At 36.7% G+C, this 23679-nt stretch overlaps 1 long non-coding RNA gene across 1 annotated transcript; it reads left to right on the top strand.

Annotated features, from left to right (window-relative positions):
- The first annotated feature begins 9139 nt into the window (after positions 1 to 9139).
- On the top strand, positions 9140 to 22143 carry LOC115275525. Its single transcript, XR_003901606.1, has 3 exons — positions 9140 to 9323; positions 18164 to 18288; positions 21826 to 22143. It is a non-coding gene; the product is annotated as an uncharacterized LOC115275525 (long non-coding RNA).
- The last annotated feature ends 1536 nt before the right edge of the window (positions 22144 to 23679 follow it).

Here is a 23679-nt window from a genome sequence, read left to right as displayed (position 1 = left end):
ATTCACCAGGCTAATAAGTGAAGTAGGAACAATTTGAAGCCAGGTCTTAGTAATTCTAAGACCATAGCCTTTCCACTCATTGATACTGTTCAAGCAGTGTGCAGTAAGCACCACTGAGTGTCAGATACTGCAGTAGGTACTGAGAAATTCAGAGTTCATGAAAATCCCTCTTACCTTTAAGGACTACATATTCACACTAGGAAACATTTTATTCCATGAAAGCCCAAGGAGTAGTCCGGTTCTTCCATAAAGTCTATAATCATAAAGTATGCTTGTAAATAACACAGGGCATTTTTTTGTGGGCCAACATGTTCGATGTTTTTGATAACTTCTCCACTGCTAGAGTACAACCCCATTGGAATGCATACAAATTCCAGTGCAGATTACACAATTGGCAAAAATGATTCACATATATTTATGAGACCCCCTAAAACAGGAATATCAGGGAAAATATAAACATGCAGTTTTGATGTGCTTATCCAAAATTTTATGATAAGAAAATCTAGAATTAATCTATTTTTAATTTCAGTAGATAGAAATGTTTTGGGTTTATGGTGTAGTATTTTTTAATGTATTGCTTTAGTATTTATGGCCTCAAACACTCAGTCAAAAGCTCTGGGGAACTCTTTCTCTCCTTTCACTTTTATTTCCAACTGCCAAAGCCATGGAGGCTGAGTGAGGATTGTTTTTATGAATAGATGCAATGAATTAGAAACAATGAATTGAGAACAGTGACTTATATCTAGTGACTTTTTCATCCTTTCCTTTCATGAAATAAACCACTGTGTATAGTATCACACTTATTCTTTCATGTTATTAAATTTCTTGTCAAAATCTTCCTTAAACCACAGAGATGAAGATGAATTCTCCCTCTGTGAGTCTGAGCAGTTAAATTTACTTCTCTGACACACTGCAAGTTGATTTAGAGCTAATCTGTCTCCTTTTTATTGGCTCTGTGTAAAACACTGCTTTTCTTGGTTTCTTTTCTTTCAATCTTCATTGTCTTGTAGAAATATGTAATTTCAATTTATACCCTAAGAAATTAGTCTCTCTGAGAAAAACTCAGGAATACTTTTATAAGAAAAGAGAAACATGCATTACTTACATGCTTTTGGATGTCCCCCATGTAACAACAGGCTGGAATGATGACAATCTGAGGGGAAAAGGGGGCAATAATCAATACTTGGATAGTAACTCTAATGAAAAGGAAAAGCCATGATCCAGACACAGTTAGCAATGGGAAAGCATGTTCCATTGACTATTTATTTGTGTTAAAGTCTGGCCTTTCATTCCATCAAAGATATAAATATTCAGCTTAGATTCCTGATGCCACATTTGATTCCTCTATTGGTTTTATTAATCAGCAGATATGTTGGAGATGTTTAGGAATGAAAGAAGAGCATCAGTGATCTTGGAAAACCAATCTGGGTTTATAAAGAACCAGTCCCAGAAATGAATTTCATTTTCTCATAGTTGCTAAGTGGGTGACATAGGCAAATGAGAGCCTTTTTCAGTGAAAGTTCAGTCTTGGGCTTCCAGGATCTCCCTTTGAAGACATTTGAATTTGGGTGATAGTACAGTGAGGTGAGTTGTCACTACTTTGGAAAATTATATTTAAAGGTGTTTTATTAATTTACATCAATTTGTAAGAATTCTAGTGGTACAATCACAATTTGGAAGCATTTTTTTCATTCAACATTTTAATTCAATAAGTATTTATTGACAACCTACCATGTGGCAGGCACTTGGGCTAAGCATTGGTGATGTCATAGGTATCAAGATATAGTCTTGAACTTACACTTTAGTGGGGGAAAACCAAGGAAAAAGAGAGCACTAACCATAGAAAGTGATCTATGCCCTGCTCTGCTCAGCTGCATCAAACAAAGTATATGACAGGATTAAGGTTCTATCTGGTGCTATAAGGGCACTGAAGAGAGACAATGTCTGTGTAATAGAAGCTTGGGGAAAATATTATGGAGAAAAATGGCAACTTGAATGAGAGATAAAAGAAAACTAAAACTGAACCAGATATAATGCAAAAATGAGTGTGGCTGAGCATCCTCAAGGAAAGGTTTTCCAGGGAGAAGGATGAACATATACAAAATTCCTGTGTCACATCAATGACTTGGATATGGAAGAGGCCAGTACAGTAGAAGCTAGCATTGTCTTCCTAATATTCACTATAAACCAATTCCGCTGAGGGTTTTGTATAATGACCACAATCTAGGAGTTGGACTTGATTAGTTAAATCAATCCTAGACATCCCACATTATTTGCCAGTGACTGGTTTGGAATCTAGGCTTACATCCTTCAGTTCATGGCATTTCTCTAATTGAGGGTTTGAGAGGAGGTGGGCCAGTGGGTGTACAATGGGACATTGTCAGGGAACTTCCAGGAAATCACCACTGGAACAGAAGGTATATCCTGTCTTACATGTGACTGTGGTAGCATTTAGTCTCAATTGTTCTGGCCAACGTCTTATGACTATAAGGAGGAACGGTCTTAGATGATTGCTGAGAGAAGAGTGGAGAGCCCGAGTCCTTCATAACATAACACAGTGAAACATTCAACCCCAAAGCCAGCGCTACCTCTGCGGTTGTTATTATGAACCAATAGTCTCCTTTGTTGCTTACAAGTTTGACTTAGACTTGTGTTTCTTGTGGTTGAAATATCTTTAAAAATGTTTGATAATCATCCTGACAAATAAATGAAAATTAGGAAAGACAGGAAATAATTTAGATTGAAATGATAGGATTCAAAGGGAGTTTAAGGGGGAAGGTGATGGACTTGAACAAATAAGGAGAGATTCAATAGGGAGAAGTATAAAGCTTTTGGATTATATATTTTTATATATATGTTATGTATGTTATAATTTTATAACTTAATGTTAAATATGGTAACATATATATGTTAAATTATAAAAAATGGCATAGAGAAGCTCAGATGTTATCTGCAGTTTGTATGAAGAATACTCATTTTTAGTGTCAATAAACACTTAGTCAGACAAATTAAGTGTATGACATAGACACCAAAATATGCAACCAAGGTTGAATACTGCACAGATCAAAATATTTTGAAACAAATTAGACTTGAAGTAGAAATTCTTTAAAACATGTAATTCAAAAGTGATAGTGATGTATTTTGGGCTTTTATGGTCTCCACGATCAATGATACTAAAATTATAAGTAATGATGTACTTTTATACTTTTGCAAATAATCTCTAAAGACATGTTTGAGTTCCAAATTTTTATTCATAGTTAAGCCTCATTCATTAAGGACCTATTTCAGTGAGTCTTCTGTAAAGGACATTTACCTTGGCCAACCAATTTTAGTCCCTATTCATGTTAGGAATGAATCTATAAATGGTTTGCTCTACTTGTGCTGGCTCTAAAATCTCGAATCCTCTCCAATAATGTTCAGAGACACGTCTCTGAACCCTAGTTGTACTTTAGAATCACTAAGTTTTAAGTATAGATGTTTAAGCCTTACCCCAGGAAGTTGTGGTTCAAGTTGTAGAAAAGCCCCCTAAAGGATTCTAGTGTATAGCACAGTAGAAAACAATAGTCCATCTAGTTGAGTCCCATTAGCATGGTATTTCTTGGTTTTCAAAATAAGTTCAAATTCAACAAACTTCAGAGCCCACTGCCCTTTTCCTGTATATCTTATGCTCAGTTATTATTTTTTTTAAATATCTTTGTCAGGGCACCTGGGTAGCTCAGTCAGTTAAGCATCTGACTTTGGCTCAGGTCATGATCTCACAGTCCATAACTGCGAGCCCCGTGTCGTGCTCTGTGCTGACAGCTCGGAGCCTGGAGCCTGTCTCAGATTCTGTGTCTGCTTCTCTCTCTACCCCTCCCCTGCTGATGCTCTGTCTCTCTCTCTCTCAAAAATAAATAAACATTTAAAAAATTAAAAAAAAAATCTTTGTCATAACAATATCTTGAGTAATCTCTCAGGTCTCCTTTTCAATCCTGAAGTAGGTACAGACTGGAAATACGCAGATCTATTACTGCAAAATCACTCCCAGTCCTATTCATCTTTGCTGTTAGTAAACAGACAAGCACACCAAATTATTCAATTTCCTGACTCTGATGGGGTTTTGAGTTGGCCATGTTATATTGTTTTGCTAATGAAGTCAGAGTTCCTGGGAAGATATTCTTCCAGAAATAAAGGCAAAATCTCATCGAGACATAAAAATAACTTGTCTCTTTGCACTCCCCCGTGACTGAAATACACACATGAAGCCTAGTAAAGCAGCAGCCAGCTTGCCATCATGAGGTAAACAATGTGAAGATGAAAGCCTACAGATTAAAGTTGGAAAGATGGAAGAGCCTGCATACCTACTGATATCAATGCACTGCTATGTCATTCCTGAACCACAAGCCCACTGTCATAACAAAAAATATTTTTAAGCCACTATCGTGGGTTTTTCTGCAAAGTGCAGCAAAATATATTCCTAAATAAAATTACTATGATTATATTTTGAACTCTTTGATTTGTGAGATTATTGATCATAAATCCAATCACTTTTAAATAGGGACTATCCAAGGCAATTTTGGTTTTAGATTGAACAAAAACAATATGCTACACACAATGATTAGTTTATAATGAGCGGAAATTATACTTATCAGCTGGGTAGGAGGAACACTGGAATCACCATTTGGGGATGTCCAGCAAAATTTTGTTTGCCTGGTTTCTTAAAATGGCTTTAGAAACATGCTCTTCCTTAGTGTCCATATGTTTTACATTTTTGCCACAGCTCTATCATCCTTTTCACCGCTTCATTCATTTATGGAACCAATGTGGCTCCTCGGTCTATAAAATGGTGGTATCTAAATAATTCATTCAGGATTAATAAGCCTTTTAAATGAACATGATTATGGTTATTCATGGGTTGCATAAATTCATAAATAGGTACAAGGTCTTTCTTGCAAAGGATGCACATTGTATTTGCCATTCAGGAATATTCTGATGAATTCAATTAAAATTTACTCAGTTTTCAGGGCTTATTGAATAATGAGAAAAATGATTCCAGAAAATTTAGATATTTGGTGTGGAATAATGTATATTTAAAAAGTTTTCATTTAAAATCCAATGGCTAAGTTCTATAATCTCATGGATTTTGAAGCCCAAGTATGCCTTTTTTTAAGTAATGAAAATGGGTCTATAAAGCATTTATGACAAAGTTCAAAATCTAAGGTTAATACAAAAGGGTTTGAAAGCAATCAGCAGGTAAGTAGAAATATAGCGTAGAAAATGAAAGGCAAAGATGGGGAAATAAAATGAAGAGGAGCAGTGGGCAGAAAGGGATTTGAAAGGAACATTAATACTTCACATAATGAAAAAGAATATAGGTAGATGATAGTGAATATGGTAATGGTGAAGACTAACTGATGGAGTTACTTCATCTACGCTAGAGAAAATTGATAATAAATAAAAGTCAGTTGGCAGATCTGTGGGTGTTCTGGACTCTTAAAAGACCAATAAATCAAGTGCTTGTAATGTAAATTTCAGGAGGAGAAAGGCACGTGGGGTCTGCATCTAATTTCCCAGTCTTCAGGAAAATGCATGTCATGTCTATTGCAAAACAAAAACAAATCCAGGAGAGCTATTTAACATACACCAGTGAAAATAAAGATCAACAGAAATTGCCTTCTAAAAATATTTTTAGAGGAATTTAAAAGCGACGAGGCTCTCATTATTTCCATTTCTCTACAGATTGCCAATGTGCATCTATTATTTTATGCTCTTTTCCTTTCAGTAAATGCTAATGAGGAAGCTATATGCATATGCATAATCTGGGCAGAGCTACATATGCGAGATGATGCTCTATGCATTAATTTGCCAGCTTCATTTCTGTCAGCCTCACATATTTGAAGAGCTGGAAGAAAGTTCTGGAGAAGGAGATTTTACCCAATCACTGTGAGGACTCAAGAAGTCAGGTCATTTTTTAGGATAATTACTACCACAAAATGATGGAACTGGCCGGAACTCTGAAAACCTGTTCATTGTTCCTTTGCTAATCATGCCACTCTCAAAAACCAGCACTGTTTTTTGTCGGGTCTCCATATGACAGCTGGATTGCATGTTCTCTCGTTATCTCTAAGAATTTTGCCCATTCATGGCACACAAATAAACATTCTGAGTAACAATTTCCAATATATCAATGTGATGAAATCCATGCCAGAGACAAGAAAGGAGTACCCGAGACAACCCTAAGCATTCAGTTTTGGTAAATAAATTTGGCCATAGTTCTATAGAATATAACATCAATTGTAATTGAGTTTTATTTTTCAAGAGCTACTCCGTATTGATAGCATTAAATATCAACTAATTTCTCAGATTCCTTACATGTGTCATTTTGCCAAGTAGTTACATTTCTTGGACAAACTGAGTTCAAATCCCAGGTTCCCCACCTACTAGACATCTGACCTCAGGCAAATGAATTGATGAAGAGTTTTCTCTTCTGTGAAATGAAAGTAGTAATGTAGTGTGGCTACAGGATTTGAATGATGTAAGAAGGCTATGGCACCTGCACTCTGAGATTTTCCCAGTACACCAAATGATGTGTTAGGTCACGCAATACAGATGAGTGGTTGGTGATGAGAGATATAGCCTGATGGGACAGATTATATTGGGGTTTTTTCCTCCTTAAAATATTCAGCTACATAGACTGGTATAAGATTGGAATCAGGTCTGGGTGAAGTTTTCCCTGATCACATATGTCTGGTCGTGACTACTTCATGAGGAAAGAATCTATGAGATCTTGAGGGGGAAAAGCTGTAAGAGATAAGGGTAGGGCCCTGAGACCATCGCACCCAAGATAATTTGATTTTTTTAGGTAATTTCAATTTTAACAGCCACTTGTTTTTACTACTCTTCCAGTGTATTGAGAATGAGAAAGCAGTAAAGTTCTAGAGTTGGTGGCAAGGCTTTGCATAACTCACAAACAACTGTATCAATAAATGTGATTCACTTGATAGGTAAGTTGGAATGTCTCAGATGAGAACATAATTGGCACAAGAACTTCATTGACCTCATCTCTAAGAGGGCATTGAGGAAATTTCGGGAAATTTTTAGAAAAATCAATCTAGAATCTTATAGGTTCTTCTTTAGTTATTTATGTCAAAGTGTGAAGAGTGTTTTGTCTATGGAGTTTCTGGAAACCTAGCTGATACCACAAGTGTTTTTTGAATCACATACAGCGTAGGTATATTACTACCTGCAATAGCAGTAACTTCATTATGTATAGGAGAATTTTCTACAACTTCTAAAAATGATCCTTCTGTAGTATGTTTTATCTGGAAGTTCCATTTGCTAAGTAGATTAATAATATCTATTACATTTGCCGAAGCTGGGTCACAGAAGAGAAAGAAGTGTTTTTCTAATAAGAGTCCCAAAGTAATCATTTTAAGTTGGGACAGTAAAAGGACTTAGGAATATTAGAAATTTCCACTATTTGAGAGGCTTGAGTGCTCTGAGGGATTTGATCTGCATGGCAGGGGGAGTGAAGGTATGTGGAAAGGCGTTGTATCAATAAGAAAAGTGTGTTGTTGTTCATTTGTATTGGTAGACAATTCACCGTGGAGTTTAAAGAAAGGACAAGAAATGCTGGGTTCTTCTATTTCCCTTGAAGCAGCTCATTAAATAGATTTGGACAGCTGGCTTTTAGTTTTTCAACCACTAAGTGATATTGGCTCTTCCAAGGACTCTTTTGTTTATAATATCTACAAGTGTCCTTATTTATAGTTTCTTGGCTCTTGGAGAAAGACAACGCTTTGTTTTATTTGGGGGGCCAGGTTTATCTGTGGAGCCAGATGTTTGTTTTGATTTCCAGTGTGTTTACCTTATAGGACTTTTTGAAAATATTTAGCCACATGTTGGAGATCTTCTAAACTGGCAAATTCCTACTCCATTTATTTTTCTGACTATGGTCCCTTTTCAGGCCTTCATTTTGAGTTCCTTACCAAAGAGTGAAAAAGGTTCCTTTAACTTCCACTGTTAAATCTACCCCATTGTAATGACTGAAAGTTACCAATGTCTATTTTCAAATTTCATCATTTGCTTGTCTTTATTTTTATTTATAATTTTGGATCTTTCACCAACTACTCATAAGGGAAAGGCTTTTGGACTTCATATAGTGCATTCTCTATTTTTCTTGTGTTTTAAGGCCAATTTGCAAATTGTGTACCGTGAGAGCATTTAAATATTCTCCCAGCCTTTCCTCTCTTTTCAACCATTTTCTCTGTCTTGGGAGTTTGCGATGTAGTGAACCAGTTTATTCAGATATGGTAGCCCAGAAAAGCACCTATCTTAAAAATTTGTAATTCTATACCAATATTTTTTAATGTATCTTTTTAAGGTATAGTAACTATAGCCCTTAACTTCACTCTGAACTGGGGTATACTCATTTCTTTCATGTGTCACAAGTTTCCTATTTCTTGGCGAATTTGAATTACCCCAAATTGTGTCAGTTTGGGGAAGATAAAAGTGACCTGTTAATCAACTGAATTAGCTTTTCTAATTTAACAGTTTTGCACCCACTCACCATCCCTTATTCAAGAAGCTTTCTCTATTTCTGCTCCTGGAGTATAACAGTCTAAGAAGTTGAGGGCAAATCAAATTTCTCCCTGTTTATCTCAACAGATTATCTCTTTCCTGAAAAGATTTCCAGCCTCATATTGAGGACTGGCAATGGGAATGAAGAAAAAATTCTTTTAAAAAAATCTATAGACTGTAAATCTTTCTGAAAATCAATAAAATTAATCTAAAGTACATGTCAAGGTTCTAAATAATTGTTAAAATATACAATCATAAATGTGGTCAAATCTGCTGGTCACTCTTTCCTCCAGACCTCTTGATATCCTCTACTGAGAGGCAGCAAGGAAAACAGTTGACTTGAGCTAAATTACAAGTTTGAAAGCACTTGACTTATGATTGGAGGGCTCTAATTCTCTGTAGGAGTTTTTAGGAAAATAGGCTTTAGCCATAGGTTCCTTCTCAGAATTGCTGACTCTTGAAATGTGTATTAATGACCCATAACTTTTCAGGTTCCCTTCCTCAGACAATAGAGCTGTTTAGAATTTGGAATTTTCCTTCCAACTATGACTTCAAATGTACTTTTCCCTGTTTGGGAACATTTCCATTCCCTTCCTCCTATCTTTCACCCCACTGGTCCAGTTAATACAATTCAAGCGTCAGAGCTCATCTTCAATAGACTTTCCTTCATTATTAAGACTCTGAGAACCCGTTCTCTGTGAACTTGTTCTCGGTGACCTCTGCGGTGATATCCCAGCATGTTGGGTGTAATGAATGCTCCAAAAGTATGTGTTGAATAATAACTAATACTATATGTAATGAGGGCTTAGGTAAAAAACAGAAGCTGAGAGTTTATCTATGGGTATTGCCATATTAAAGTTTTTGTCAACTGTGAAATATCTCTAAAATGGCTTTAAAAGGAAAAATGTCACCCACTATCTTCATTCAAATTTAATAATGTATTACAAACTAGATTCTAAAGTGGAACAGGTGTATTTAAAGTAATGAGTCGGTGGTATATATGTTATAAGATGTCTATAGGGACTTTAAGGAGCTTCTACATATTAAAGTAGGAAAGGGATACTCTTTAAATTTACCTGTAATTATTTATGGAGCACAATTTTTTTATATGATACCATATAATGAGCTAGAATAATTAAACAAATATTTTAAACCATTTGCATGCTTACTATGTGCCAGGTATTATGTAATAATTAGAGACAGAAAGGTAAATGGATGAATACAATGGGTAATCCAGCAACTCTTTATTATGAAAACATTTGAAATTCTACCACCACTTTGCACAGCAAGTATAAGTCATAGACCACAAAGTAAGTGAATGTAAGAATTGGGAAGGTTTTCAGCTTTTAGAAATTTAGTGTTTTAGGACTTGATGTCTATTAAGGATCCTATTTTTTAAGAGGAAAAAATTAATTTCAACAAATTCAGGAATCCCTTATTCCCTTCCTTTCTGTCTGGGGTTGTGTCTGAGTTCCACTGGGTTTATGTAATGGCAAGCCATATTCTTTAGGGTGGCGGGGGACATGCTTGTTTGGGTCAAGAGTCTATCAACACTGGCATTTACTGATAAATTCTCATTCCTATCTGGACTGATGGTCATCAGTCCATGTGGCTAGTGAGAGTCTCCTTTCTGTTCACCTGCCAGGCATTTTCAAATCCTCCTGCTCGCGGTCAGATAGGTGCACATGGTAAGCCATCTACCATTCCTGCACTATTCTGAGTGGTGAGAATCTCTACTCCTATGCTCCCTGGCCCTCCCTAACTCTGCTGTAGCCATGGAAGCTATCTGTGGAGGTCTCAGTTTCATGTTCCTAGATACATCTTGCAGAAATTTTGTCTATAGCCGCCACGCCATTGCTGGGTGGGGAAAACTGGTATCTGGCCATGTTTGGGGCTTTACCTACTATGTTAGGACAGAACTGAGCTCTTTTCTCAGACATCAGAATAATGTCAGTTGAACAAGATAGAAGTTCATTTCTTCTTCATGCAAAATTAGAGAAGGTGGTTCTGTGCTAGTGTCATGGTTGAATGCTGATACAGTGCATTCAATGTATCATTACCTAGACTTCTTTTACTTTCTTGCTCTGTTATACTCAATCTGGGACTTCTATCTTGTGGTCAAGTTTTTGCCATTGTTTTTTCCTTACAGGCAAGGAGAACAAGGGGAAAAGCCACACTTATTCACCATCAAACTTCATTTTATAGAAGGAAAAATAGTCTTTTACCTAGAGAGCCATGTGGCCATTAACACTTGCCATTTCTGTTACTAAAGAAAAGAGGAAACAGATACGGTTTTGTGTGTAGGGAGTAACCAGGAGAATCTGGTTTAGCACGCATGGAGGCCTTATCACCCTCTTCTAGGTTTTCTGTGTCCCCGCCTTGGGTCCCAGTCTCTGGGTCCAGGGCTCCTTCTCAAAGCCCATGCCCATCCAAGTTCTTTTTTTACTACCTAGCTCTCTTCCCATTTCAGCAATTTATGGTATTGCTATTGTGACAGTAGATAGGGAGAGGGAAGGACCAGTCAGGAAGCTTTCTCTCTTGGAGCGGTCATCTTTTGTGATAACAATGATTATGTGTCTTCAAAGTCAAAGGTTAAAAATCAATTGTCTTATGTTGTCTGAGTCATCCCTTTCTGAGGTCTTCAGTATAAAATTCTTAGGTTAAAGCCTTAATAGGAGATGACTATGAAGTAACAAGAAATACCAGAAACTAAAAAGATATTGGTCAAGACAACAAAACAAACAAAAACATGATCTGATTGCAAATACATAACCTGAACTCTCATCTTCAATAACCTCAATTCTAGATTCTGGTCCTGTTGCTGTCAATTAACTTTGACTACTTGCTGTGTTTTCAGTATTTTCTTAGATAACTGTATAAACAGAGGACACAGGGGCTATTTAAAAAAGTGACTAAGTATGCTGTATGAGAGCAAAACAGACAACTACCAGAAGAGAGATGTTTGACTAATTGCAAAGAGTTTCCCTGGGAGAGATAGTTTTTGTTTTCCCCACCCTCAACCCCCCATGGACTGACAGTTTTTCCTTCAAATCTAGGTAATGCTTTGGGGGCATGAGTTGCTCAGTCAGATTAAGGATCTGACTTGGGCTCAGGTCATGATCTCACTGTTCGTGAGTTCGAGTCACACATGGGGCTTTGTGCTGACAGCTCAGGGCCTGGAGGCTCCTTCAGATTCTGTGTCTCCCTCTCTCTCTACCCCTCCCCAACTCATTCTCTCTCTCTCTCTCTCTCTCTCTCTCTCTCTGAAATAAATAAGCATTAAACAACAGCAACAACAATATAACAAAGCCTAGGCATGCTTAAATCTGGATTAAAATGTAAACTTTCATAATAGGAATATAATTGGAAACACTTCAATTAGTTTATATATTAGTATGTCCCAGAGATGTTTATTGTTACACACTTTTTAGTAAATACCTAGTTAGAGTAGCAGAATATGTGTAACAAAATTTGTCTTCCTTATGCCAGAATGGGCCTGGTAGGGTTAAGTTCCCAGTGTTTGTTGAGAATAATCAGAAATCATACTTTATTACTATGTCCCTCTTGTATTTATTGTAATGGAATTTCAAATGTGCCCAATAAGTGCTTCGGATGTATAAAACTGCAGTAAATAGTTATTTTTCTAACATGTCCTTAAATTAAATCCTTGCCCATAAATGGTAGCTGGTTTTTTAATCAAAAATGATTACAAGGGCTAATCTCATAGACAACAGGCTTCTGACTCAAGGGTAATTTAATAAAGATATTTCTCTGTTTGCTGATTGTGCAGGCATTGTGCTTGAGATGTTAGTCCTATCTTTTTACTTAAGAACTGCTGTCAAGGGACAACTCATAAAAATAGAATCTCATTAGTATTAATCATAGCAATTCACTCAGCAGCTCATATGCCCAATTCTGTCTGACTATTCTCCATGTCACAAAAATGGCTTCCCAGCTCTGATTTTTATAACGAAGCTTTAACCAAATCATCCCCCAGTTAGATTATTCTGCATACAAAGTGGGATTTAATGCATTTCGAGCGAGAATACTACTACTGGAAGGGGCATTAGTGATGAAAAAGTCCCACCTGCTGGTTTTCCAGATGACAAAGCAGAATTTATATGACTCGTTGACGGTTACGCAGCCATGCTATGTGTGTTTCAAATTCAATTATAATGAAAATGAGAAGGTATGTGTACAACTGTTCAAAGCTTGGATTTAAAATAATATCATAAATGTGATGGAGTTGCATCTCCCTTGGGTGTTATAATATAAAAATATTAAGTAAGATGAAGATCATATACAGTCAATTACCATTACCTTGCATCCGACTTCTCAACATTGTACTCAGTGGAGTGCTTCATGCCGTAGCTTCATAATTTCTGTTCTATATATTCTTGGCAGCATGCTGCAAGATTTGCTGTGGCCACATTTAGGCACCGCACTGGAAACTGATAAGGAAACTCTCAACAAGCCTAACACAGCCAGTTTTCTGCCAACACCGAAATAGACCTTGATTTCTTCAGTTGAGCACCAGATGGTGGAGCTGACTCATGTTGAGGGGCCATAGTATAAGAACGGTGCATATGATTAGTCCTCTGGTTCACACTCAGCACGGTGCAGTTACTACACTGTGAGTTCCCATAGGGACTAAAACACACTTAGGGCACAGCAGTCTCACATCTCTCTCTCATGCTCACTCATTTTAAGGCATGTGCTTCCTGAATGACATTGTCTGCATTATTTAGATGACTTCACTTTAGCATCATGGAAATTATTTCTCTCTTTTGCTTTATTTTTCTCCTTTAGGAGAAATAAAAATATTTAAGTTGATAAGATTAGAGATGTCACAATTCTAGTGTACATCTGTATAATCACAGTATTACTGGGCCACGTTGTATTCAGTTCAATAAACATTTATTAGGGGCCTACTGTTTGTGGGCAGGCATGCATCATTTATGTAAAATCTCAAGACTAGCCAGCGAAAGACTCATGGAAAGTAGTGCATCAGGTATAAGCCCTCACTTTTCTGTCTCTGATTCTCGTATCCAATTATTCTATTCTTTAGGGTACATAAAAGAGTGATGTATTGCTTGAAGGACAGTGATGGTGACTGTGAAGGCAGAAAAGTAGAGGTCCTCTTGGTGAAGGTGTAGACCAAAGGGATTTACAGTCTCTTTCATGTTTTATACTTGATTAGATTTAGTCATTTGTATTCGTTCATTGTTGTGATATAGATTTTTCTCCTGATCATTTTCTAACATTTTAAGTGAGACAGTGCTGTCACTCCAGCCCCACAAACATGAAGACATGTGTTACCTCCCTTTTAACATATCTATGGGTATACGAATCTTGGATATTGCTGCCTAGAGTGCAGAGGGGACTCCACAACCTTATAGAGGAGTAGGGAAGACTTTTGGAGTGAGAGATGACCAAGTATCTTTGACACTTCACACTGGGATCAGATCAACTGGGATCTGGTCATAGCTAAATAGTAGAAAAAGCACAAAGAGGCACATGAAAAATAATTCAGTGTTAAGGCAGAAGGAGATAGGATTAGCGGATATACTTTTCCCAAAACTATCCAATAAGGAAGTAAAATCTTGGTGCTTGATCAGAGAGATTATTTCCTAACCCTGTCATTATACAGAAAAGGCTATGCAATGATTCTAAAAGTAATGTCATTGGGAGTGATAACAATAGACAATGAGTCTCCTTTACTGAGTATGATTTCACCTACATCTGACATCAAGAGGTGATGAAGCAGACAGTAGCAATAGCATTCTGTTTCAGAGATTGTAAGCATTGACAGTGATTGTCTTTCAGCCTCAAGGGGTCATATCTTAGAAATATAATAATAGTAGGGGACTTGGATACCCTACTTTCAACAATAGATATATCATTTTGACAGAAAATCAGTAAGGAAACAACAGACTTAAATAAAACTAGACACCAAATGGATCTAACAGACTAATACAAAACTATCCATCCAACAGCAGGAGAATATTCATTCTTTACAAGCACATACAAAACATTCTTGAGGACAGATCATAAGTTAGGGCACAAAACACATCGTAATAAATTTAAGAAAACTGAAAAAATACCAAGTATCTTTTCTGATCACCATGGTATAAAATAAGAAATTGATAACAGAAGAAAAATTGGAACATTCACAAGTATATGGAAATTAAACAATATACTCCTGAACAGCCAATGGTCCTAAAAAATATACTCTTGAACAGCCAATGGTTCAAAGAAAAAAATAAAAAGGAAAATAAAAACATATCTTGAGACAAATGAAAATAGAAACACAATATACCAGAATTTAAGGGATACAGCAAAATCATTCCTGAGAGGGAGGTTTATAGTGATAAATACTCACATTAAGAAATAAGAAATATCTCAAGTAAACAATCTAATGATATAACTTCCAGAAATTAGGAAAAAAAAAAAAACTAAGCTCAAAGTTGGCAAAAAAAAAAAAAAGGAAATAACAAAGAGCAGAGTGGAAGTAAATGATATAGAAAGTAGAAAAATGGCAGAAAAGATTAATGAAACTAAGATTGGTTTTTTGAAAAGATAAACAAAATTGAGAAACCTTTAGCCAGACTAGGAGAAGAAGAGCAGCCTCAAAATTATCAATGAAACAGGAAGCACTGTAGCTGATATCATAGAAATATAAGGATCACAAGAAACTACTATAAATAATTATATACTAATGACCTGGATTACCCAGAAGAAATGGATAAATTCTGAGAAGCATACAATACAAACTACCACAGCTGAATCATGTAGAAAGAGAAAATTTGAATAGACCAAATACTATTAAAAGATTGATTCAATAATAAAAAAAATCTCCCAACAAAGGAAAGCTCAGGACCTGATGGCTTTGCTGGTTAATACATCAAACATTCAAAGATGAATTGATGCCAATCCGTTTCAAATTCATGACCAAGTGGGATGTCAGTATGGCTTATCATTGAAAACTAACTAATTCAATACAATGTTTTAATAGAAGGACAGAAAACATATAATCGTCATTATACACAGAAAAGGTAACAGACGCAATTCATCATCTCATAGTGACTGAAAACCCTAATAAACTTTGAATAGAAGTTAACTTGTACAACTTGATAAAGGGCATCTATGAAAAACATGTGTTTGATATCATATATTTAAAAAAAGTCAGTATGGCACCAGCATAAAAATAGACATGCAGACCAATAAAACAGAATAGAGAACGGAGAAATGAATCCAAGCATTTATGGTTAATTGATCATCTACAAGGTACCAAGAACAAACAGTGGGGTAAGAGGAGTCTCTTCAATAAAGGGTGCTAAAAAACCTGGATATTCACATACTAAAGGATGAATGTGGACCCTTATCTCACACCACATACAAATATCAACTCAAAATGTATTAAAGACATAAACATAAGACTCAAAACTGTAAAAAGACTAGAAGAAAACGGACAAAAATCTTGATGTTGGTCAGGGCAATGATTTTTTTTTTTTTTTTGGCTATACCCTGAAAAACATAGGCAACAAAAGGAAAAGTAGATAAATTGAATTGCATCAAAGTAAAAACTTCTGCAAAAGAAAGCATCAGCAGATTGAATAAACAACCTATGGAATGAGATGAAATATTTACAAATCATAGTCCGATAAGGGGTTAATATCTAAAATAATAAGGAGCTCAAACAACTCAATAGTAAGGAAACAAATAATTTGATTAAAAGTGGGTAAAGGATTTGAATAGACATTTTCCCTAAAGATGACATGCAAATGGTCAACAGGTATATGAAAATATGCTCAACATGATTAATCATCAGGGAAATTCAAAACAAACCCACAGTGAAATATCACTGCATACTTTTTAGAATGACGGTTATCAAAAAGACCAAAGATAGCAAATGTTGACAAGAATGTGGAGAAAAAAAGATCTTTGTACATTGGTGGTGGGGAATATAAATTGGTATAGGTATTGTGGGAAAAAATATGGAGTTTCCTCAACTAATTAAAAATAAAAATATGATATGATCCCACAATCTCACTTCTGAGTCTATAGCCATGGAAATGAAATTGGTATCTGGAAGAGATAGTGCACTCCCAGGTTCATCACTGTTATTCACAATAGATATGGAAACAACTCAGTGCCTGTTGAATGAATACATAAAGAAAATGTAGACAACATGCATAATAGAATTCAGCCTTGAAAAAAGAAGCAAATCTTGGGGCGCCTGGGTGGCTTAGTCAGTTAAGCCTCCCCCTTCAACTCAGGTCATATTTCACTTTGTGGGTTCGAGCCCCGTGTCAGGCTCTGTGCTGACAGCTAGCTCAGAGCCTGGAGCCTGCTTCCAGTTCTGTGTTTCTTTCTCTCTCTGCCCCTCCCCTTCTCATGCTTTGTCTCTCTCAGTATCAAAAATAAATAAAACATTAAAACAATTAAAAAACAACAATGTATTGTTTAAAAAAAGAAGCAAATTTTGTCATTTATGACAGTATGAATGAATTTGGAGTACCAAGGAAAATAATCAAGGTGGATTAAGACAAACACTGCATGATTTCACTTATTTGTGGAATCTAAAGAAGTTAAACTCTTAGAAGCAAAGTGTAGAATGGTGATTATCAGAAGCTGGGGGTGAGTGTTGGGGGATATGGGGAGATGTTGGTCAAAGGATACAAAGTTTCAGTTATGCAGCATGAGTAAGCTCTGAGGATTGAATGTACAGCATGGTGATTATAATTAACTATACTGTATTTTATTCTGGAAATATGCTAAAAGAATAAGTCTTAAATGTTATTTATCACATACCAACAATAGGTAACCATATGAAGTGATGAATATATTAATTCGTTTGATTGTGATAATCATTTTACAGTGTATATCAAAACATCACAGGGTGCCTGGGTGGCTCAGTCAGTCAAGCATCTGACTCTTGACTTTGGCTCAGGTCATGATCTTCGGCTCAGGTTCATGAGTTCAAGCCCCACTTTGGGCTCTGCACTGACAGTGTAGAGCCTACTTGGGTTTCTCTCTCTCTCTCTCTCTCTCTCTCTTCCTCTCTCTCTCTCTTCCTCTCTCTCTGCCACAACCCTGTCTTCTCTCTCTGTCTTTCTCTTTCTCTTTCTCAAAATAAATAAATACAACTTTACAAAAAATAAAAAATTTTACAAAAAACAAAACAGGGGCGCCTGGGTGGCTCAGTCGGTTAAGTGTCTGACTTTGGTTCAGGCCATGATATCACAGTTTGTGAGTTCCAGCCCCGCATCGGGCTCTGTGCTGATAGCTCAGTGCCTGGAACCTGCTTCAGATTCTCTGTCTCCCTCTCTTTCTGCCCCTGCCCCACTAATGCTCTGTTTCTGTCTCAATAATTAATAAACATAAAAAATTTTTTCAAAATTAAAAAATAAAACAAAAAAACCCTGTCACACTGTATGCTTTAAATATATGCAATTTTTATTTGAAATCTATAACTCAATAAAGCTAGAAAAAAGTGCCCCCAAAGGGGTTGTATTTCAGTTTCTGATATACTCAGTGAAAGCACATAGCAGCTAAGACTGATCTTTAAAGAAGACTGAGGCATACTTTCATTTTTTGACAGACCCATGAGAAAGACAGTAACTGAAAAAGAGTGGATTCCAGCTCATCTGATAATGTGGAGGATGTCAATGTGGGATATCCCAAGCCACTGGAATGGAATACATTGGCTATGTTTTTATTGAGAAGGTACTTATGGTGTTTGTCCACTTCCTTAGACTAAAAGCCACATGAGAGCAGGGGCTGTGTCCTTTGATTTCCCCAGCACTCATTCTATTTCCTGGTAGACAGTACATAGCCATTCAATAATCTTTTGAGAAATGCGTAAAATGACAGGATGGCTGTATATTGTATACAATTACACTGTGAAGTCTTAGATTCACAGATGCTTTTCTGGTCTGATGTGTTATTTCTCTTAGCCCTTGGCACAAGTGGGGGCACATGGTAAGCACTCAATGAAGGCACCATGGATGCATGCATGCATGGAAGGCTGACCTCCAAGAACTTCTGGCCTTATCCCTTGCCTTCTCCTCTCCTAGCTGCTCTCAGAAAACACCAAATCTTCTCGTTCCATTAGCAACCTAATGAGCCAGACCACTTCTTATTCTATCCCCACAATTCAAGTAGTGGATTCATGTCTCTTGTGCGAAAAGAGAAGCATGTTATACAAAGCAATGTTCAAATGTAATGTTTTTCTATTGTTAAACCATCCTATTACATCTCTAGCTTCACAATTCCTTAGCAACAGCACAAGGTCTGAAAAAAGGTGATAATTTTATAGCAAAAGGGATAGTTCATCTCTGTAGAGAATAAAACTGTCATTGATCTTCATGACAAATTGAATCTCAGGGTCTGAAAATATAGACCTTGTTTTCCTTCTTTTATTTTTTTTCATTATAAGGATGACCTTACCTCTATTGTAAATCAAAAGTAACTAGTGCTTCGTGGCTTTTATAAAGTTACAAGGGACAAAAAAGGGCCCATGGCACCAGTCCATTACTATGCACCTTATCTGAGGAGGCTTCATAGGTATGTTCTTTAGTTTCTGTGTGTTGACATTTGCTCTTCAGCCTTCTGGTTGAAAAGAGAGAACACACAAACTAAATTTCTCCATTGTGAGGGACCAATTTTTTCAGAAAAATTTCACAGTTGTAAAAGATAAAAACGAAAAGCAGTAGTAATAGTTCAAACAAATGTCAATTTTTCTTTTATTTTAGTATAATAAGGATTTCAAAAGAAAAAGTAAAAATAGCAGATTAAATTTCCATTTGCTAATTTAACAAGCAAGGTGAACAACATATTTAAAATTGCTTTCTAATATTTAACTATATTTTCCATTATAAGGATAGAGATTAAAGGTAGACTGAATAGACATGCATTTAATGTTACTTGAGGTATTTATTAGGCAGTGTGCCTTTAAGAATCATACACAACAAATCTACCTGTAGAACAGATTATTGATGTGACAATGAAAACAGTACTATTAGACTATGGTAGGAAGTTTAATGTTAATTTTTAAAAACCACAGAAAACCTAATATAGATGATGGCATCCAAGAGATGGTTTTTGAACATGCATAAAATGGGAATGATATTAAAAGTGAGGGAATAGCATAAGCATAACATAGACATAATAAAGTACAGGAAATGTTCACAGATCATGGAATATATCCCTCTATATTGTAGGAGTATTGTAGGAGATAAAGCTGGGAGATAAATCTTACCATGGAAGGTATTGGATGATAGATTAAGAAGCTTCGTAACGATTCTGCAGGCAAGAAAGCATGGCAGACATAGGTGTGGGACTCTGAAATCTGGCAAAGTTGAATTTAATATCTGGTGCCAACATTTAGTAGCTGTGTGGCCTTAAGGTGTTTACTAGGTCTCTCTGAGAGGCATTAGTAATATGGATTTGATAATAGTTCTTACCTCATTGAATGCTGAGAAGGACAAACAACCTAATGCATGTAAATATTTAGCACTGCACCAGTATCAGATCAGTGCAGGAAAAGTGTTAGCAATTACTATTATAGACAATGGGGAACTATGAATAGCTTTCAAATTGGAGGACATTGTCATATGTCTTGGGTGAGAAGAGAGTCGAAGGCAACATAAAGTATGGGTTTGTTGTATGTTAGCAGTCAAGACAGGAAGGTCATTTTTAGAGATGACTACAAGATACTATGACAATCTAGAACAACAGGGAACAAGATCAGGTGCTGGAGGCAATGTCCGGAGGAGGCTTATGAGTTTGGATAGGCTTGAGACAAATTAGAAAGTTTTTAGCTTTTCACAGTTAGAATATGCAAGAAGTCGTCAACTAAGAATATACAAAATTACATGCTGATGACCCAAAAAATATTTATCCTTTTAAAAACCAGTATTGTACACTGAGCAACTATTCTAGAGATGAAATTAATGATCATATTCTAGAGTGTTGCAATTGAAAAGATGTTTAGTTACACTAGACTGGCTTTGTACCATGCCCAAGAAAATGCCCACAAAGTTTCACAGAAGATATCCAAATCTCTTAACCTTTTAAATATTTTATAACCAAAGGGTAGCAAACAACATGCATATTTGTAATAAAACTAAAAAGAGTTGACCACTCTGAGGGCTCCCATTAATTCCAGTGAGTCTGCATCTAATGAGCAGGGAAAAGCAACACTCTGAGTTAACCTCACTTCTGATCAACCTGCTTACCCCAAAGTGGAGTTTTCATATCAGAGGGTTATACTGAAAATCTGGGAAAATCACAAAATTCAGAGTATACTTGAAGCAAAGGGAATTTTCTGTGTAGATACTGAATGGTCTGTGGCATCAGAGTTGATGTGAACTAAGAGAGTCAGCTGACCCTGCTTGAGACCCTCTGTGGGTTTTAAAATATTCGCCTGTTGAAACAAGTTTAAATTTAACTATAGTGTCATATTTTGTCATTAGGTGATTAAAACATTTTATAAAATTCAAGGGTTATTTTCTGTCTTTACAATACTGCCTTATGGACTTGAGATTGTCAGTCCATACTTTGGATTCCGGGAGAATAAAAAAGCATAGATTAATAAATAACTTGGATGTGATACAATGTAAAGATGGACAAAAAAAGTAAAATCAGCACGTTAGGAGAGCATATGGATCAGGAATGATGGTCACAAGTTAGTGTGAAGCAACCTTTTTTTGGTTGTATCACCGACCATAGTCTGTTAAGCTAGAATTATGATAATCAGTCTGAGATTCAGCAAAGTTTGGATTGGGACCCATGATTTTATGAGAATTGGTTGCTCTTGGACAGCTGACTTTGCTAAGTGAAAGAGAGGTGTGGGAAGGAGAGGGAGAGAAAGACAGAAGGTGAGAAGGAGGGAGAGAGACAGGGAGAGAGAGAAAGAGACAGAGGGAGTGAGAAAGAGGGTGAGAAAGAGGAGAAAAGGAAAGAGAGGAGGAGGAAGAGACTTCACAAGCTGGGCCTAAAATCAATCACTAATTTAAAAACACCCTGATGTCTGAAAAGCTTTTCCTATCAAGGTGACTAAAGGAAAAAGGAAAATTGTTTTACAACCAAAGGAAGGGAAAAGGAAGTGACACGACACACAGCATTTGTTTAGGGAAAATAACCCTTCCACAGGAAAACAACTTTACTGGTCGTTACTATGTGCTGAATGCTAGGTCTACTTCCTGCTGAGAGCTAGGCTTCTCAAGTATACTATCTCCTTATTTTTTGTGCTCCCCAAAGGATGAAATTCTGCTGCTGCTGTTGAGAAGAAACCAGTGGGAAGAGAGGGAAGCAAGCTGGTCAAGTCCACAAAGACAATATACAGTGGGGAAAAGATTTCAAAGGCTGTCAGCTGAACTCCAAGGCCACGGTTCTTAACCTTTACACGCCCTTCTTCCTTAAATACCTGGGCAGCATTTAACCAACTTTCCCAAGTGGAAACTGCTCCCCAATTTATGAAAAGACATGTACTTTGATTTTGAGAATGTTTCTTAAGGGCTTTACATTTATGGAGAACACTGCTCTCAATTCTATTAAATGAATGGGGTCTATGTGAAATCATTGTTTTCTTTAAATGACACTTTTTTTTTTTGCATGAATTTCCTAAGTAAAAGGAGAGACTGAAAGCTGAGGGGGTTCAATAAGATTAAATTATGATAATTATAATTTCTAAACCCTTGAGTGGTGCCTTTTCTCTCCAGGGGAAAATAACAAATAATGGGTTGTTAAGGAGGCTAATTATGGAAGGTTTCTTAGGGGAAAAATAAAAAAAAATTAAAAGAAAACAAAAGATAATTTTAAAAAATTAAGTTCTGTTTCAAGAGAAGTGAGTCAGACTTCCATACAGCAGGAAGAACTATAACTTCAGGTACAACTTTTGTCAATTAGATGGTATTTCCACCGGAAAGCACCCATCTCCGTGTTTGATCGGGAGTCTCATTTAAAAAGAAAGACACCAAAATGTGGAGGTGAAGGTCTGCCGTTTACCAGCTTATTACATAAAACTGAAATAAATGAGTACCTACCACAAAGGGTAATCATCAGTGTTTAATGAGGATAGTGTGTGTGAAGTGCTTAGCACTTTTGGCATCTCTTTATATTCAGCAAATAATAGCAGGTGGTGGTGGTGGTGACGGTATTGGTGGAAAACACCGGACATATCTTTTAGAGTAGGTCTTCACAACTTTTATGTGTTTACAAAGAACCTGGAGTATTTTTTTTAATGTTTATTTATTTATTTTTGAGAGAGAGAGAGAGAGAGAGAGGGAGAGAGAGAGTGCAAGCAGAGAGGGGCAGAGAGAGAAAGAGAGAAAGAGAGAGTCCCAAGCAAGCTCTGTGCTGACAGCACAGAGCCTGACATGAGGCTCGATCTCCCAAACCACCATATCATGACCAGAGCCAAAGCTGGATACTTAACTGACTGAACCACCCAGGTGCCCCCACCTGGAGTGTTATTAAGATACAGATTCCAATTCAGTAGGGCTGGGATGGGCTCAAGATTTTTCATCTCTAACCACCTGAGATGATGCTAATTTAGGCTGTGGTCTGAGCATCACACTTGGAGCTTTGGATTGAGGACACCATGGAAAACACATGCGAAGGACTGTGGGCATTAAGATCATTCCTCAAATGAATTACAGAGTGTAGAGACTTTTGTAGTAATCATATTCCTTAGACATGACACTTGCTTTCCATTCCTGTGCTTTGACTGTTGGGCTATTAAATTTAGTTCAGTAAGTTCTGTGGAGGAGTGACTCCCTGACTTCCGCAGTGGGGTACAGAGAGGCAGATGTGGGTCCTCCTTGTGGGGAATTTATAATTTATCTACAATGACAAGACCCATATGAATAAAACATGAAATGGCAATGCAAGGATGAACAAAATCAAATGCACAGACGTACGGAATGAGAAACCAATGCTTCTACCGGACGGAAAAGGAAGAGAAGCTGCTGTCCTTCAGTTGCAAACAGTCATTATTGCGGAGGCCTTTTTCCTTCTCACAGGCAGGCTGCTTTACAGAAAACAAGCTATCTCAAGAAGCCAGGATGAGCAACTCTTCCTAACTGAAGACATGCCAACTTTCGCTTCTATAAG

This window comes from Suricata suricatta, chromosome 12 (genome assembly GCF_006229205.1).
Source record: "Suricata suricatta isolate VVHF042 chromosome 12, meerkat_22Aug2017_6uvM2_HiC, whole genome shotgun sequence".
In the NCBI taxonomy this organism is placed as follows: Eukaryota; Metazoa; Chordata; class Mammalia; order Carnivora; family Herpestidae; genus Suricata; species Suricata suricatta.
Note: the sequence above shows the minus strand (reverse complement) of the source record. Positions and strands in the feature narration are given on the sequence as shown.